Below are 18,409 nucleotides of genomic sequence, written 5' to 3'. Positions count from 1 at the left end.
CGGGACCAACGTTGGCTACAAATATCTTCAAATGCTTTCGTGTTTTGACTTGCTTGATGTGGTATCAGAGTTCAGCATATTTAAATAGATAATAAACTTGGTATTTGTAATGAATTGAAATACTGATATCACGAGGGCAGCGGGCCGTGCGGCGAACAACAACGGATTTCAGCGAGCGGGTTTGGAGAAAAATGCCGTCAGCACAGAGCAAGCAAAGAAACTTAATGAGAAATGTGTCTTCCTGAGTCAGAAACCTCATTAGTACCAAGACTGGATGTGGTTTTTAACAATGATACCACGGATCTGTGAAATCTGGGCTTCATCCCCCACCAATAGCGGTTCCAAAACAACAGGCCTTGTGCTACACGAAGAGTCTTGCTTCCATTCAGGTCCCAACATCCTCCAAACCAAACAGTTTGGCTTACAGCTGGACTTTCACTCTTCACCGTGAAGGGAAGCTTCGTTTGGACTGCGTTTGGAATCTGCGACCGTGGGCCAACAGAACCAAGACCGCAGCCCCACCAGGGGATGGATATGTTGCAATAAACCCCCATTTGACCGGTCGCACAGGGAGGGCGTAGCAGACCGCTAGCTGGAGCCTCCAAACGCTCATTCACACCTGCAGGTGTGAATGCTACACCTCGGCATCGGTTGTGCATTTACACTGGATTTCCGCGCCACAACTTGAGGCACAAAATGGGTTTATTGCTATCGTTATTGTTATAGGTCATGAAAGGAGGTTGTCTTACTGTTGAAGCAAACGGAGGGCAGTGAGGCTGAAATGGCAACCTGCAGGAAGGGTCTCACACTAATGCTTTCTCCAGCTGCTCCACCTTTAGGCTTATTGTTCCACAGTGCCCATCAGAGAAAGGACGGCAGCCCATTTGAACAGAGCCTAGGCCGGGGCCGGGGCATGCACACCTTGGCCCTCACATGCTCCATTAAACCGGGAGCAGGGGGAAAGTATGAGGTCTTGACAGTTACTGGCTCAGAGCTCCGCCGCTGACACAATTACTAGCCCCCCGCTCCTCGTCCGTGCTTTGCTGCCTTGTTTAAAATGGCTGCCTGTAGCCACGGCGGTGGATGTAAACAACCGAGGAGCTGCAGCCGAGAGGGCCGAGCTCTAAACAACCCAATGACAAGAACTGTTGCTTGTTCCAACACATTTCTCCATTATTAATCGATCCGTGTCACAATATGAAGTTGGGTCCCGGCTGCTGCTGGGCAGATCTGGTTTAATCTATTCAGGATTCCAATGCTACTGTCCAACTGTAGTCTTCAGGCTTATATTATAACAAAATTGTAAATAAATGTTCTGTGCTATTTAAACTGTTTCTTAAAAAGGTGAAACGGGTATGCAGAAATACAAGCTACCCTCGACAAAAAGAGAGAAAGAGAAACCGCCTTAAACCATAACACTCACGTTGAGAATATCGTCTTTTTTCCCCGAGGCAGAAAGTCTGCGCTTCATCCCCAAACACTCGCATTATATTCTCCCTCTCCCCCAGAAACACCAACTCCAACCGTTGCCTTCTTCCTTTAGCCAGCGGACATTTTGCCAAGTAAAGCTGGAAGGGGGAAATTAAGTTTCATCTCAGAAAATGTTCTGTTATGCAAACCTAGTTGATAGTGAGAATAATCGAGGCGCCGACTGATCTGAGACAGAAACGCCGCCGCTTGTTTGGAACGTTAAACGAGGATGCAGCTGACAGTCCAGACTTCATTAAGCTGCTTTAAATGAGTCGAGGAAAAAATAAAAAAAGAGAGAGATTACACTTTTATGAAATTCATCGTAGCTCTGGATATATTTAACATTGACTGACTGTCTCACACCTCTCGTTGGTCAAATGTTTTCCAGACAGCTATACTAGTAATGCATCACTTGTCAAGAAGTCGTAGCTTTACATTTTTCCAAACAAAATGTTCACCTTGCTGAGAGGTCATTCTTTCCATGTCAACTGCATTAAATCTTTCATGCTAAACCTCGTTCTGATGAGTAGTACCCGACTATATAATGACTTGCTCTACCGTGTTGATTGTCAAAACTATCATAACAAACGCAGGTTATCAATGTTAAACCTCTGTGTTGCTAAGAAGCTTTGTATTTTGACCTGAAGGTGCAAAACAGCAGCGAGCTGGTAGACAAAGAAAGAGCATGTCTTGCATCACCTGAGGGAAATATAAAAGGTTAATTCCGGCAAGCCTATTTCCAATCCCAGAATAGAACAGGGCGCATAAATGATTATCTACTGCTACTTTCTGATTGGATTAATCCACATCGGGGTTATCTCGGAGCAAAAAAAACAACGTATCTTTCTCGTATTCCTACTGTATGTTTTTATTCTAATTGAGACGAGGCCTAAAGGGGAAAAACGAGAGAAAAAGGCAGAGAGAGGGAGAGATCATGGAGGAGGACAGCCTCAAGTCAGCTCCAGCAGAGATGGGCCTTGCTGACCTAGATCCAGGCTGAGTGGGGACGATATTAACCAAGCAATTAAGGGAGATGACAGCCGTCAGGCAGGGTCAGACTGACAGGGACAGCAGTCTGTGTCGATCCCTCTTCAGCGGGCTCCCCTCTCCTTTTTCGCTCCGTCCTGTAATGGCTATTGATTTTTCCACAACCAAAACAAGAGGCGCTCTCAGTCTGGAAGTAGCTGAATTGGTAAAGAGATCCCCCCCCAAAAAAAGAACAAGATTTAAAATAAGGAAGAAGGAAGTGCAGGTGGGATGGGTGCAGTGTGAGGGGGAGAGGGCCGAGGCTCACAGGTTGGTGGCCCTGTCAGCTCTTTGCTTTGGATGTGCTGAAATCACTCCAGGCATGTCCGAAAACTTCATTCCCCAGAGATGATATGGAAGCGAAACTTCTATCACAAAAACTTGTTTCGTGTTTTTCGCCACAGGGGGGGGGGGGGGTGAAAAAAAAGTATCATTTTCTGGGTAAAGTTAGGCAAACGAAACTTCTGGTGTGACCGAGGATGGAGGCTGGACATGCAAGTTAATTTACTCCAGAGAAATTGAGGGTAAATGAAGAGGTTAAGGAGTAGACTCTAGCAGACTTTTTAAATGATATATATATTAAATACTTCTTAACATTTCAACAACAAGTTGTGGGAAATCTCAGTTTAGACTAGAAACCCCATTTGACTGGACTTGCAGATGATTATTAAATCATTGATGGGATCTCTCAGTCACACTCAAGACATCTCACATTTGAAAACTAAGTATCTAAAAGTCTACTGCTAAAAAAAAAAAAGATGAAGGTAAGGAGGGACATCAGCCAATGAGTTTTTCTGCACAGGTGTGAGGAAACTTATTGGCGAACCGATGATGGAACGCAAATAGAGAACGACATATGTGCAGCAACAATCCCAGAGGAAACAAGATTATGGAAAAAATCTCATAAAAATATTTTACAGTAAGGCGGCATTAGAACACCTCACATCCATCTAAGATTACCGTCAATTACAGGAGACAGCGCCACTTAAAATCACGAACGCGAGCGGCTGTCACAGAGCAGCGTGCTGGCATAGCGTCGCTCCATCCCAGCATGCTTTGCTCCGGGGCGTACGACTCAGTGGTGTTGTGCTCGACATGTCTGCTTTAATCTGTTCTCAGTGGGTGGGTGTAAGTTTGTCAAAAGCAAAAGAGAGAGGTAGACATACAGAAAGAAGCGGATTCTAACACACAAACAGCTGCGTGACACATAAGTGACATGACGAGATGAAATGGCAGAGGGAGGTTTTGTGGCAGAACTCCAGCGAGCGCATACTGGGCGCTTTCAAATTCTGCAGTGTGTTGTGAAATCAATACATTAAATACAATCTGTAGGTGGCATCCTCTGAAGTAACACCTGTGAGACGTATTTGTTTTTCTTTCATCAGCCCGTCCACACAAGGTCAGCCTCTATGGAAGAGGGCTTCTTTTTCAACACCTGCTCACAGTGCAGACAACACGGCTAGCTGCGCACTCGCTGCACACCGCACTGTTTTCCTGCTCGGGTTTTCAAGGCTATGCAATGTTGAGCTTTTTTTTTATCAACACGAATTTCACGAAAATCAATTTTACATGCAGTTTTCAACTTGGAAAATAAACTGTCAGCAGCTAGGCTGATGTGAATTTGGATTGTTTGAGTAAGCAGAGGGTGTTAAAAGTTGATTTGTTTTTTGCCTGAGCGATATGCGAGAACTTTGGAAGGTGCTTTTTGGGGGAAGAGTTAAAACACATATGGTGCAGGAATGCACATTTACAAGTATGGAGGTAACCTCTGCTGAGCCCCTAAAGGATTGCTTTGACATCTGCACTACACATGTGTCCCACTCGTTAAAAAAAAACGAGGATCCTTTTTATAGTCTTACATGTGCAGCAAACGCACAACCTGCAGATCAAGAGGTGCGACTACAGATAGACTATATACTTAAAGCCAGATGGAAGCTGAAGAACGAGTCTATATTTTCCAGGGGCCCCGACGCAATGCATAACTGCAAATGACCTGCAGCACGTCAGTAATCTCGCGACTACTTAATGTGTGTATTAGCTCTCACCTCTGCTGAAAGACTTCAGCAATAACCATACAGATAAATGACAGCAGCCTCTCGAGCTCCTGTTTAGGTGTAAAATGCCGTTTTATTTTTTTTCCCCTGCCCTCGAGCAGAAAAAGGCACGCACGCCAACCTTGGCACGGTGGACACGGCTTGTGAACAGCAGTGGAAAACGCCATAAAACATCTGAGGCATCCCCTACATTTGTAGGGATGGAGATATGTGCCATAACGGGGTTGCACTCTGCAGATGGCCGTTAGGGCTTATGTCAACATTAGGGAGATGTCCAAATAAAAATTTGGCTAGATGATACTGACAAATTAATTACGAGTACATTTTAGTGCAGACCCATTGACCACGATTGATAAGAAGGTGTATCCGAGTTCTTTGATAAGAGTCCCTGTTGGGAAATTAATTTCAGACGAGAACATTTGGTCCTTACCGAGCGGCGGAGTGATTAAGGTTAAAAAGGGAGTTTTCATGCCAGACGTTGAAATTGCTTCCTTTCAAAATGTATCTCTGTCATTCTGAGAGCGGCTTTTCACTCCGTCAGTGTGTTCTTAAACCGATTCTGGACGGGAAGCCTGCTGCACAGTGCAACAGCTCGACGTAAATTATTAAAGTTTTTTTTCTTTTGCCCACTAAAAGCAGCTTGAGTCAGCTGAAAAATGTTAAATGTCCGGCCAAGTTCAGCGAGGAACAAACAGCTACACATTTTGTTTTGTTTAATCTGAATCTCGGATATTGCAGAATACGGTGTTTTCTATGTGCATGGTGTCAGCATCACTGTGGAGGTTATAGTAGAATAAAACAATTGGTTATTGGCCAGGAAACACAAGCTTATTGCCTTTTTTTTGCAGTAGCTGTAGGAGTATGAGGAGGTAATATAATACAGCATAATGATCTGCAAAGATGAAATTACCTTCAACACTGTTCCTGAAGCACACGCTGTTATACATCCATGCTCAAGTCGAGACATTAAGTGAACTAATATACCCCATCTGATGTGATAACTACTGCATCTTACAATAGTGTGGCAACTAATGACACACACTAAGCTGTGTGTGGTTCACGCCATAACGCCTCCGCAAACCGGCAGATACCTGGCATCAAAATCAATACGGCATCGCTTGCGTGGAGGCCGAGCAGAAGACGGGTCTTAAATAAGACGGTCGACATGACAGACGCACCGTGCGCCCTGAGATGGTAAAGCCTGCTGGCTTGATATCGTCGAGGTTGCAGGACATCTTCACCGAAGACTAAGTGAAGGATCGGCAAACAGAGGGCTCAGACAAACCGCGGCTGACAGGATTTTGCGGATGAATAGAGGGACGGACGGACAGCTGTTGATGCTGAACACTTTGCAGCTTTCTCTTTGCGATGAGTCACCGCGTTCGACTTACATTCCTCGGCTGAGTTGCCTATTTAAAAAAAAAAAGAGGGAACAAAAAGGAGATGTTTCGGAGAGGCTTTTTCAATAAACGAAAACAAGCTGGTTAAAGCTTGTTTTTGTTTATGTCTGAATTTGAATTCTTTTTTTTTTTATTGCAGGTGTGTTTTTGTAAAGCCTGGTATATCTTCAGCTCATGCTTCTATCAATAAACTGCAGCTGGTAGTCATAAAATCAATGAGATGCACGTTTTTTGGGGTTTTTTTTAGATGCTTGTCTGTAGTTCAAAGTCACTGCTGCTCATACCGACACTATTGAGAGAGAGTTTAATCCAAAGTTTAAAAAAAAGGTTTAAAAACACAAAGTAGGTTTCAGTGGAAGGCCAGGTGACATTTTCAGACTAGTTAAAAATAGTGTACTTTTTTGGAAAGCTTATAATGACGCTGCAATGAATGCAACGGGCTGTTTGAAATACTACACAAAAGAGCTCATTAAACGGGTTATTTAAGACTGTGGAGCATATGATGGAGACATCGTGGAGCCAAAGCAGGAAGCGCCGAATCTTCTTAACCGCGGAGACGAGAAGTTTCATCTTCCGAGCAAAAACGGGATTCCGACAGTTCCGACTTAAATGACTTGAAACGTAGGAGTATTGCCCTTATTCCACTCCTCTGCTCTTTAGCAAGGCCACTCTCCCGACTCCCTTATGATGCGTTTACGCTGTGCGGTTCCCGGCGGCATTTTAAAGGAAAAGAGGCAAAAAAAACTTGATAGCACAGCTCAAAGTGCCAGCGTGCCTCGTTCACAGATATTAGCCTCAATGGCCTGGATAAGATGCCATGCTAAAACCCCCCCTGCTGTGTTATGTGTGTGTGTGTGTGTGTGTGTTCGAGTGTGTCAGCCTCATAGGATTCCATGCCCCTTTAACCACGGGCCGACCCCCTGCGGTGCCTTACGTCTTAATCACCCCGGGGGCGAGCGGGAGACAATGCCTGGCTGTATATGTGACGAGAATAAAAGCGGGTCCGTGTGACAGCGCCTGTGTTTACGCATGTGTATTTATGTTCCGCCTCCGTTATGGTCTGGTGGCGGCATGTGAATGGGATCCCCCCCCGTGCGCCCGACGGGAAAGGAGGACGCCATATTTATCATTAAAGGCGGTGGCTGTTGCGCCGTGAGGGCCGCCCTCGTGAATTGGCAGCGAGGGAGGCTTGTGAAAAAGCGTGACCTTGCTGTCCGTGCTCTCCCTTCCCTCCTGCACAGCCGACTGCTCTCAGCAACAAAAGGCAATATCAGACGTGCACCTTCGTGGAGGCCCGGTTCACAGGTCACGTCATTAGTGACATCACCTTTCTGCTTAGAACAGACTTTTACACAGATCCATCTCCATCATTTTCTGTCTCTACAGCTAAATGCTTCACTGCGCCGTGTCCAGATAAATGCCCCTCTCCAGGCTTTTTCCCCCTTTGTCAGCAGGCGAAGACTCTTCTAGTCTTAATAATGATCCTCAAGCAGACTCAAAGTCAGGGTTTTTAAAAGACTGTTTTACATTACATTCCGCTGGATCTAATTATGCTGAAAAATGCATTTTGACATTGTTATCTCCTCTCAGCAGGACCTTCCATTAGTTAGAGGCATGTGTGTGCATAAGCACAACCTACATTGATGTAGTATTTGTTTCAAGATGATAAATGCAGTCTTGAGATAAAAAAAGAATACATATGAATTCCATGCTATTAAGTATCAGAGTTATTGAAGACTCGGCTTCCTAATTACCAATTACAGCTTCGGCTAATGGATTGTGAAAGATGGAGGGTGTAAAGTGTGCTCAATGCAATACTATGAACTGTGTTGACCCCATATGGAGGCATGATAAAGGGAAGTGTGACATGAGCGCAGTTGGTCATGAAACACGTCGGTCCAGAGAAAAATATCTCAGAAACTACCGGCCACATCACCGTAGTTCAAAGAGGTTCATTGTTTTTACGATTTTAGTGACTTTCAATATTTTGTGCTGGTTGCAGCTTTTTCCAATAAGAGACTTTGCGGTTTCTCTTTGTTTGTTTGTTATAATTGAAACCAGAATATCTTTTGGATTTTAGACATTTGAAGATGTCACTTTGGAGTCTGGGAAACTGTAAACAACATTTTCCACTATTTTTTTTTGGACATTTTTAAACCAAACAATGGATAAATCTATAAAAAAAAAATACAAATCATCCGCAGATGAATCAGTAATGAAAATAATTAGTAGCGCGCCTAGAGGCCAGAAATGAGAATCAAAGGAATTCTTGAACTTGACAACACAATCTAAAACCAAAGACCCCTTACTGTAGCTTTCAACAGCATCTCATGCGCTTCATCAGCGAAAGGCCAAATGAACGGCCAGATTAAAAAATAAAAATCTTGTGGGTATCCATGGTTCTCACAGTTCCCCGGTTATAGTTATCAAAAGATAAACATGCACCGTTATGTTTGGTTGGCACATGGCATGCCAGCCTTGCACCCGGTGTTCCAGAGAGCGCTCCCGAACAGGTGCTCAGCATAATGAGTACAGACAGAGAAACGGAGACGAGCGCAGCACATATAAAATTAATAACAAAAAGTCGTACAAATTTAATGCGCAGCCCAAAGTCAAAGTTAGTCCCCGCGGGCAAAACGCAAAAGTGGAACTTCTTGTTCAGCTCCAAAAGGGTGACCACTCGGTTTTTATTGGCATTCACTGACAAGGAGTCACGACACACGCCTCACTATAATTCACTGCACTCCTCAAACAGGAGCGATGAAGCTTTCTCCCTCATTACAGGCTGCAGAGTCCCCTCCGGTCTTTTATTCAACCGCCACCCCCCCCCCGTCCCCGTCCCCAAAACCGTCTCCACAACTAGTGCAGCAGGTATAGGCTGCCGGCTGATGGCCCCTCTGTCTGAGCGGCCCTGCGTGCTACCAGGAGACCGGTTTTCCCTCCACGCAGAAGCTTGTCATCTATCATTACTCGAGGTGGCCTTGAGAATGATTCCTGCAGACAGCTCCGGCTTACCGTCTGGGGGCCCAACGTAAACAGCCCCACTGCCGGGCAAACAAGGGTGATGATGACCATTACTTCCCAAGGTATGTGGTAAAAAAAAAAAAAAAATGTATTGTGTTGTGTTCCAGCGTAAATTCAGGAGGCAGGCGGAGGAGGGGGCATTTGGATCATTTGAATTTTGAAATGTTTCTATAGCAAAACAAAAGTATTCTGTCTTCTTGTTCTCACACTGCTGTGATGATTCAGGGCACATTCACACCAAGAATGTCTGGAGTGGTTTAAACAATCACTGGATCACTCAGTTGGTTTGTTGTTTTTTTATCAAAATGAGAACAGCAGCATTCAAAACTTGGCTCTGCAACAAACAGCTACAACCTAGACAGCCTGAAAATGCATGCCTGTGTCCTGTTCCAAGCAAAATGCGGAGTTAGAACAAACACACCAACTAATGGAAAAAAAAACCAAAACACTCTGAGCTTTATGGGTATACGGAGACGGATGGAGACACCTCACAGCCGGCGGTGGTAACCACTGACCATAAGATATTCCCACAGACGTTTCAGATTAGCGAGTGGATGGGTTGAATCAAACACTGGACCTTAAATGTTTAAACACCTTTCTTGTGGTGTTCACAGCAAAACCAAAACAAATTCTGAGGCAGAACATCCTGTCGTCACTTTGTTTTAAAATCAGCTGAATGAAACTCTCCATGATGGCTTCATTATAATACAGAGCAGCATTTCAAAGCCAAAACAAACGTTGGAACCTGTCATTTTATGCCACAGAAGCGTTTGAGTTGCAAACTGTGGGGATTTGTAGTTTTTGTTTCTGTCAACAGAAATACAAATACTCAGTACGAGCGAGATACGCTCAAAGAATTAGTTCGTACGAAGTGTGGGTTCGGGGGCAAAAGGGATCATGGCTGTTCCGGACGAAAAAAAAAAAAGCTTTGCGGCGATTGAAAGCGACAACTCGCGATAATCACTTAAATGTGGGGATAACGGCGAAAGATGTTCGACCATCTGACAGCACTTCAGTCTTACAGTTTGACTTTTCTAGGATGTCGAGATCCACGAACGCATCTGATTGGACGTCTATAAGCCGAGCACAGTGTTCCACGTCAGCTGCAGTGAGGCACATTTACATCTATTCATCCCACTGTTAAAAGTACAAGATTTGTGTTTAAAATAAACATGAGATGTTATATTACTTAAACATGTCAAAATATCATATAAAAGATTTATAGCTTTTACGCAGGATTAAAAAAATATATATATTTGTATCAGTCCATTGGGATCTGAATGTCAGTGGAAGGGAAATGAAAGGTTTTATAACAATAACTTATTCTGAATATTATGCATTCTGTTGATTATGTGCACAGAATATTCAACTCAGGAGGCATTGAACAAACAGCAATTGAGGATATTCTGTGTAGTGACAATGAGGGCAACACAAATATATATATACACACACATGTATATGCAATGTGTTTTAAAGCGTCACTGTATTCACTGATACGAGTTCACCATTCATGAAAATCAAAGAGTCTTGAGACCATTTGTCATTTTTAATCAGGTGGGTTTTTAACAGTATTTAACACATAATCGTATTTCGATACATTTTTTGATGTCTAATGAATTCATGAATGCATTTTGAGCAGAAATGTGTTGTTTGTGTTTTGTGCACCAGGTTGTTTCCAACTCAGCTGCACAAAACCCAATTATGTTCAAAGGCCTGACGTGCTCAAGTGGTCCTCATCAACTCGTGTACTTCTGGAATTTTCTGTTCACCACAAGAATGTGCACTTGAACCAGCAGAGTGGTGAATACCAGTGGTAAACAATTCTGGGTTTGTTTGGTATTTTACACTGCAGCATCACACGGAATGTAACCAGTATGGTTTAGACTTCACAGCACGAGCCACAGGTGTGATTGCAAGATGAGACTTTCAAAAAAATGTATTCAGCACCGCTGTTGATTTGGCAAACTGTGAAAGCTGAACGCGGCACGGACCACCGCAGCTTTGGACCGCGGTACACACACAGACGAATGCTTTTACACCTGAAGCCCCCCAGTGAGGGTTGAACCCCGGCAAAGAGCGCACATAATGAGTCCTGCTCATCAGTGATGCACTGACCCAGGACGGGCACACACACACACTAATACAAACCCCCCCCCACACCTCATGTGCCTGTGGCGCCCAAGGCTGGTCACCTCGCTCAGGGATCAAAAGGCAGTATGTCGTTCTAATCTGTCCTCGCAGCGGGCAACCCCATTAATTCAATTCTATTTCATCAGCGGTGAGCGGACCACCAGAGGGGTCTGTACATTCCTGGGGTCCCGCGGTCCGGGAGTAATCCCATCTCCCAATGACCCGGGATCAGACTCCAACCCCATAATTGCTCGGAGACCGATTTGGCTTTGCACGCCGACAGAATTGCGAGGACTTTGCGCGGAGGAGAAACGAAGAACGACATAGCTCATTTTCCGAACACGGCGGGGAAGTCGAGCAGAATTAATGACGCCATAGATCAAATAATTCCAGACTATCAACCCCCCACTAAACCGGGCCAACGCCACAGAACATGTACACTTACGCACAAATAAGCTGCGTCGAAAGGATCAAGTACTGCACGGTGAGACTGGAAGAAGTGGAATTTGTGTGTAGAATTTATTATTCATTTGATAAGCACGATAACAACAATAAAAATGACAATTGTCCAAAGCAGTTTCTATGGTAAACAATAAAATGGTGCGGCAGAATAGCACCGTATGTTATTGTGCTTCGGCATCACACTGTGTGGCTTGCCTGTGGCATAATAAAATGTTTATTGGGACATAAGATAATGAGCTTTTCATATCTTACCGTACCTTTGGTCTCTGGTGGATGGGGATGCTCATCACAGACAAATTAGATCTTTTGAGTATTGCCGTCCACACCTGCAGAAACAATTACAGTTGGTGAATTAGGTGAAGCTTCAGAACCCAAATGAAAACATCTCTAAATCTGGGCCTAATATTGTTGTGCTGGCCATCTGTTGAGGAGGAAAAAAAAAAAAAATCAGGCATCCTTCACTCAAATGAGAATGACAAAACAGCAAGCCGTTCAAGTGTGGAACAATCCGCATCGAGAGATTTATTAGTGTAATCTTTTGCTCCGTCGAGACAATCGCTACCGCGCGGAACCCATCAATAACCCTCCAACTGTCCTGAGAGAACATCAGAGGTCAGCGCCGGATAATTAGGCAACTAGGAAAGGTCAAACTGAAGGCATGTGGTTGCAGTTGGGGAAAGCTCCCCGTGGCTTGGTGGCAAATGAATGCCTGATTGAAAATAAAAAAAAATTACTACAATTATATGCAAAACGGAAGGCTCTGCTGCTTTTTAAGATGACGACAAAGGAGAGGGTTCGCATGGGAGACGACACTTCAAAGGCCCTCATTGTCGACCGCAACAACGGCACTGGTGTTCGTTAAAAAAAAAGAAGAAGGAGAAAAAAAAAAAAACGCAATCATCCGACTCCTCCGCGGTGGCAGCCTTTGGAAGTCACCACATCTCGCTCTGAGTGCGTCTGAGTATGAAAGAGCCTTGTTTGGAATCAGTGTACAAGGACATTTCTTTCTGTTGAAACAAGTGAAAAAAGAAACCTGGCAGACACCCTTGATGACTTTGAATTATGACTTCATCACAGTAAATGAAAGAAATTAAGATCAATGTGGCAAAAACAAAGGGACTGAATCTTTAGTCTGAATCATTTTGATCTATTTTTTCTCATACTAATGTAATAAAATTATGACATTCTCCCTGCAGATAAAAAAACCCAGTGGAAACATCAAGTTCAGGTAGAATCCCTTTCACCATCAAAGAGCAAGTAGCTCTATTTTCTAGACTTAAATCGTACAAACAGAAATCCATCATAGATCAGGTGGAGATACATCTTTCCTCTCTACAGCAGTCTCCATGAACCAGAATGCAATGCAACCACGTTGAATTTTAAAAGGTTGTCAATTCCTCTCGCTCTGTCTTTAACAGGATTACTGCTTATTATTTATTTACTTGCACATTTACTTGGGGTTCTAGGAAGTCATTCTGGGAAATGTAGGCAACTTCTTACTGAATTAGAAGTAGATGTGGCAGCTTCAGGGGAAGTCAATTAGAGCCACTTCATTAGAATGAAAAAGGAAGTCTGTTATAATTTGATGAAATGCAACAGTCTGAGAGAATAGAGTGCTGCAGGGATGACGGACATTTTGAAAGTCAACCCCGGAATTCAGCCTCACACTGGTTCCTGTCACGAAAAAGCCAATGGGATTTATTTTTATTTTGAAATTTGCAGAAAATAAGACCTGTGGCCAAACACGAGTCTGTGTTACTTAAATGTTTTGTTCAGCAAGATCATTTTCACAAAAAAACCGCTTTTATGAATTTTTTAAGCGTGAATGCAATCGGCGGAAGCAAAAAAGCTAACGTTCAGCTATGAGCGAACTGCACCGCGGTCACATGACGAGTCGGCGTGATGACGTTTTGTAGCCACTCGTTAGCAACCGCCTTTTTTGAGCTTCAAAATTCACGAGAGGGATATTAGCAGACGTATTTCATATCGTAGAACAAAACGTTATTATCTCTTTAGCTTGTGCTAAACACAGACCATATTTTAGGCATCGAACCAAAAACACATTCAAAAAAATCCATTGACTTGAAGACAAAGCAACCGGAGGTGCAAAAACGTTACGAGTCTTTGAGCAAGGCACTGGCAGGCTTTGATTATGCTGGGCAGTTACAGGCACACCATCCGTGTTTGACGTTTTTAATGATCAGCAGGTACATTTCTTTGCTCTCAGGGTCTTGTCCTTAAAGAATGCAGCCAAAAATGATTTTAAGAAAAGTCGAAATATCCGCTCTCCTTCAGAATAATACACTCGATAGATAGACAGTTCTCTGGATGGGCTGCAGAGAAGCGCCATATGTCTGAGGCAAAGTAGACGGGGAGACGCTATCGAACGCTCATTCATCATGTTTTGCTGACTCTACTTCCTGAGTCACACACACACACACACACACATCACGTCCGACTTAATAGTCTGTAGAACATGATTTTCACTGCATTTCTTCTTTTTAAAAGGTGAAAAATGGTCATGTTTTGTATTCCTAACAAAAAAAAGAATCTGATTTCCATTGTGATGATTGTGCAAGAATGGAAACAGCTAGCCTGCCAAATGTTCCTCGAGAGGATGATAAAAGACAGTAGCCTGCTGATATGAAACCAATTCTTTCCACCATCAGTTTATGGAGCTAAAAAGCGGCTGCTGTTGCACGGAGGGTGACTCTAAAAAAAAAAATATATTCTGACACATGGTTGTTTATGTGCCGCTGCTAGAAATAATACTAAGTGAAATCTCATTCACAGTTAGTGTCCAACTGTGCATGTATTGGAAATATGTAAAGAAGTCAAAAATACATTTAACCTTTCTTTATAATAAGGCAAAGTATGATCATAATTAAAACTTCAAAAAACACTTGTAGTACAACTTGTATAACACAGTACTCTGTATAAATGCACAGTAGAGGGTTTAATGTAAAAGTAATTCAAATAGCGTTAGACCAGTTATACTACGGAGCTAAAACACAGTTTGGAGCCGTGATGTAAACAGAACCTGAAACGTCTCGTTCTTTTACTAGAAAATGAGTTGAAACTCCGGAGGAAATACGTTTACTTTGCCATGAAATTAGAGATGTTTTCCATTAACTCCACACACAGTAAAATCATTAACTACCTCATTGGCTTCTCCCTATAGATTTATATTTTGTCTCCTCTTCCTCTAATTAACAACTTGCATATCCGTAATGAAAAACATGCAGATTGAGTCCAAAAAAGTCGCGACTGAAAGATACTTAAAAGGAGAAACTGCCGCAGTAAATGATAAGTCATAGATAAACACTTCACTTCAAGTGACGGATAACGCTTTACAATTGAAAAATCTTTTTTTCAGGTTATCGATAAATACGAAACAATGAAACTGGGTGAAATCATTTTGGGCTTTGCTAGAGCATTAACACATGATCAAAGAAAAAAGGAAGGAGCAAAAGAAAGTTCTAGCGTGGCAATTACTGTAAACTTGTCAAGTTTAAACCGCAGCAATAAATCATCTACGTAATCATCGATTGATTGAAGGAGCTATCTAAGTGTGAAAAACACTTGGAAGCATAATACATCAACTTTAATGGCGTTTCTTAATCAGAATGCTCAGCAATCAGCAGAGACCAATTAGGGCCTGAGAGATAGAGGCCCGCCATTAATAATCAAACTTGTCTGCTCTCACATTGCCTCTATTCTCGAAAGGCTGCCGGAGCCGTGTTTTAATTGGTCTAATGATTTCGGGGTGAAAGTATCGTCTTATAAATTCAAGATTTGGTGTACGACCAGAAAAACAAAGCTCGGGGTCCCAAACACTGCAAGGTTTGAGCAGCTCTGTGTCAGCCAGACGGCCAAATGACTGGTGTGACTATACAGTTTAAAAGATTTTCTCTCATGAAATCAAAAGGCTTCTTTTTCCAAGCGCCAAAGAATTCATGTCCGGAGAGGAGGGGGAAAGGATAGACCTATCTTGCAAATGCTGGGAAACAGAAAAGTCGGCTTGGGTAAAAGCGTAGATTACACAGAGGCCCCCACAGGCATATGGAGCACTGACAAAAGATATCTTTACAATGCCACCTTCGGCCGCCCGCCTTATTAACATTATGGTCACTTTTATCGCGGCCAAATGTCTGTGCGACTCTGAATACAAGGAAACCGCCAAACTGCAACACATTAAATATACGAGCTGCACAGAGACCGAGAAACATTGCCCTTCATGTCCGTCCAAGCAGGAGTTTGCTTCCCTCTTGATTTTCTCACTCTTCATTTCCTTGGCTGCAGTTATGAGCGCCAATCGGCTGACTTTCAAGTCCACTCCAATGAACCGTAAGGATGTCAAGAGAGGTTAAGTAACTCGTTTTTTTATATGAGCGGAGGCAGTAGTACGAGTCCCTGTTACTGCTATTTTGCATTTTTTAACCCCCATTTTCTAGGGCTGCCCCCTCTTAGTCCATCAGTCGACTAACTGGTCCTTTTGGCTTTAATCGACTGAGACTTCGAGGGTTGATCAGTCGATTTTTTTTATGCCGAATTACTTTTTTCCCCAAGAAGCTTACGAACCCTTTATTGTGGAGTTTTTGTGTGATTCTTTGTGGAGAAACTCAGTCGATTAAATCAACTAATCTTCATCATACGAGTGTCAGCTGACTATGAATTTCTTTGTGGGTGGACATCCTTTCTATTCACAAACACCATTAGTCCTATTTTTTATATTTCGGTGACCCATTGACATCATACAATTTCTCCCCATTCACGGCGTATCATTGGCAACAGCTGGAAGGAAACAGTCTGCAAATAAAAAAACAGCCTGTTTCCATTATTATTCATCGCCAGGCGTCATGCAGTAATTATTTAATACAATTAATGACCCTGGTCATTGTGCTGCAGGTATTTATACAGGGAAGGTCCACTTCCGACATGAATTAATCAACGCTGGAGCACATGCATGGCAGCATTAGGTGGTTGGGATGGGCCCAATATTTTATAAGCTGTTCTAGTCCTGAGAAGAATACGTGCAGGCTATAAGGCAAACTGGTCGTAAATAGGATGCTAATACAGATGCAGATCACACCTCCTGCGAACACATGATTTATGTATCCTCTTAACTCAAAAGCCACCTTTCAACTTGCACCGCTGGAGTATGCAAATCAGACATGGCTGAGAGTCGCCGTTATGTATACTTCCATTAAATGTGAACCATTTACATATTCTTTCCTTGCTGGAGATAACTGCTTTACAGTTGCAGAATGAGCAGTTCCTCTTGAAAACAAGAGGATTGATATTACTGGATGCAGGCACACAAAAAACCTGCCGGCTCTGGTTGTTCTCATAATGTACGACGGTCACATAATGATTTCAGAGGATTACTGAGAAAGCCGGCTTTTTATCAAATATTTATTATGCTTTCTTTTCATGTAATATTGGGACTAACGACAAAATCAAGGCGATGCCACTCACTGCACATAAACTATAAACCGCTGTTATATATCATGGCCCCTCTCAAATGACAATAGCAAAGCAGATTTATTGTAATTTCTTGTGGTTCTGGGAAGAAAGGCAGGGGGAAATGAGTTCAAGTGACTTCAGTGACCGGTTAAATTTGTTTTCCTCTTGAAGTAATTTGAAGTCTGGTTTGCCTCAAGCGGACAGAGCTGGTTTCAGGCTGACATTCCACCTCAAAACCTGCTCCAGCAGGCCCCTCTTTAAAGCTCCGCTTCTCCTCAAGGCAGATTCAATTATGTAATTTCAAATAAATTATTACATAATACATCCATGTCCTTCTGAGGAACAATCCCAGTCTCAGATAATAGCCTGGTATAGTCTGCATTTTTAACAGCACAGACATACCTAGGATAGATTTGACATTATATTATAGATGATGTTTATTCCAAAGTAGAGATAAGATAGTAAAATATACCTTATTAAAATGACTGAGGTTCATAAAAGAGAAGCCAGGGGAGCAGTGGCTGTCAGACAGCCGCAGAGCAGAAATACTCCTGTCGCCAGGCTTAATGGGAACCTGCATGAAAACAACAAAACAAGGCAGTAGTTGTGGCGGTGGTGATGAGCGACAAGATAGAAACGATTTTACCACGTGCACCTCCTTCCCATCCCTCCCCCCCATCCATGGAGCAAAACCTGCAGAGTCATCATATGGGGCTAACAGGCTTAACCTGCCCCCCACCGAGCCACTCACCAAACAGCAGCCTCACAGACTGCAGGGGCCGCGAGACGAAGCCGAGTCCAAACCAAATCCTCGCCCCCTGCGCCCAAACATGTCAAGTGAATTTAAAACCGTTGGTGTTGGGTGTTAAAACGATGGTAATGGATTCAACATTTCTTCTCAGAAAGGCTATCTGTTTTTTTTTCATTGGGCTGAAGCTATGGGTACATTTGGAATCAGGTCTTTATCTGGTGAGTATGGCCCTTGGTTTATGTCTCTTGGGATCAGTTTGCTTCATCGGGGCCTCGGCATTTCGTCGGGCAGCGTAGCTTGGCTCTTCTTTCTGGAAAGCATAACTAATGGGCCGCATTGAAAAACACCACGACATGGGCTAATGAACGGCCCCTCAACAAACGTGGCATGTATGCGCGCAGTGTCGTGCTGGAAAACATGGGATGGATGAACAAAAGAGTATGCACTTCACACACTGGCCAGCATCTACTTTACGTTGCAGGGATAGGCTTTCTCTTTGTGCAAATGGATTGAAAAAGTAAGAGCTAATGCGTAAATAATATACACCATAATATAATGGTACTTCATAAATATTTTACCATCTACAAACACAAGCTACGAGCCATTTTAAAATAATTCTGCAACTT

General features: G+C 43.1%; 1 protein-coding gene across 1 annotated transcript in view; it reads right to left on the bottom strand.

Annotated features, from left to right (window-relative positions):
* Positions 1-18,409, bottom strand: part of klhl29 (kelch like family member 29) — a 190,886-nt gene that overhangs the window by 167,311 nt on the left and 5,166 nt on the right. Inside the window, exon 2 of the mRNA XM_079180461.1 lies at positions 11,824-11,892. The gene's annotated coding sequence lies outside the window, so the exon portion shown is untranslated. The remainder of the gene's footprint in view (positions 1-11,823; positions 11,893-18,409) is intronic.

Source organism: Pholis gunnellus (genome assembly GCF_910591455.1).
Source record: "Pholis gunnellus genome assembly, chromosome: 19".
Taxonomy (NCBI): Eukaryota; Metazoa; Chordata; class Actinopteri; order Perciformes; family Pholidae; genus Pholis; species Pholis gunnellus.
The sequence above is the reverse complement of the archived record's forward strand: the minus strand, read 5'-3'. Positions and strand labels throughout refer to the sequence as shown.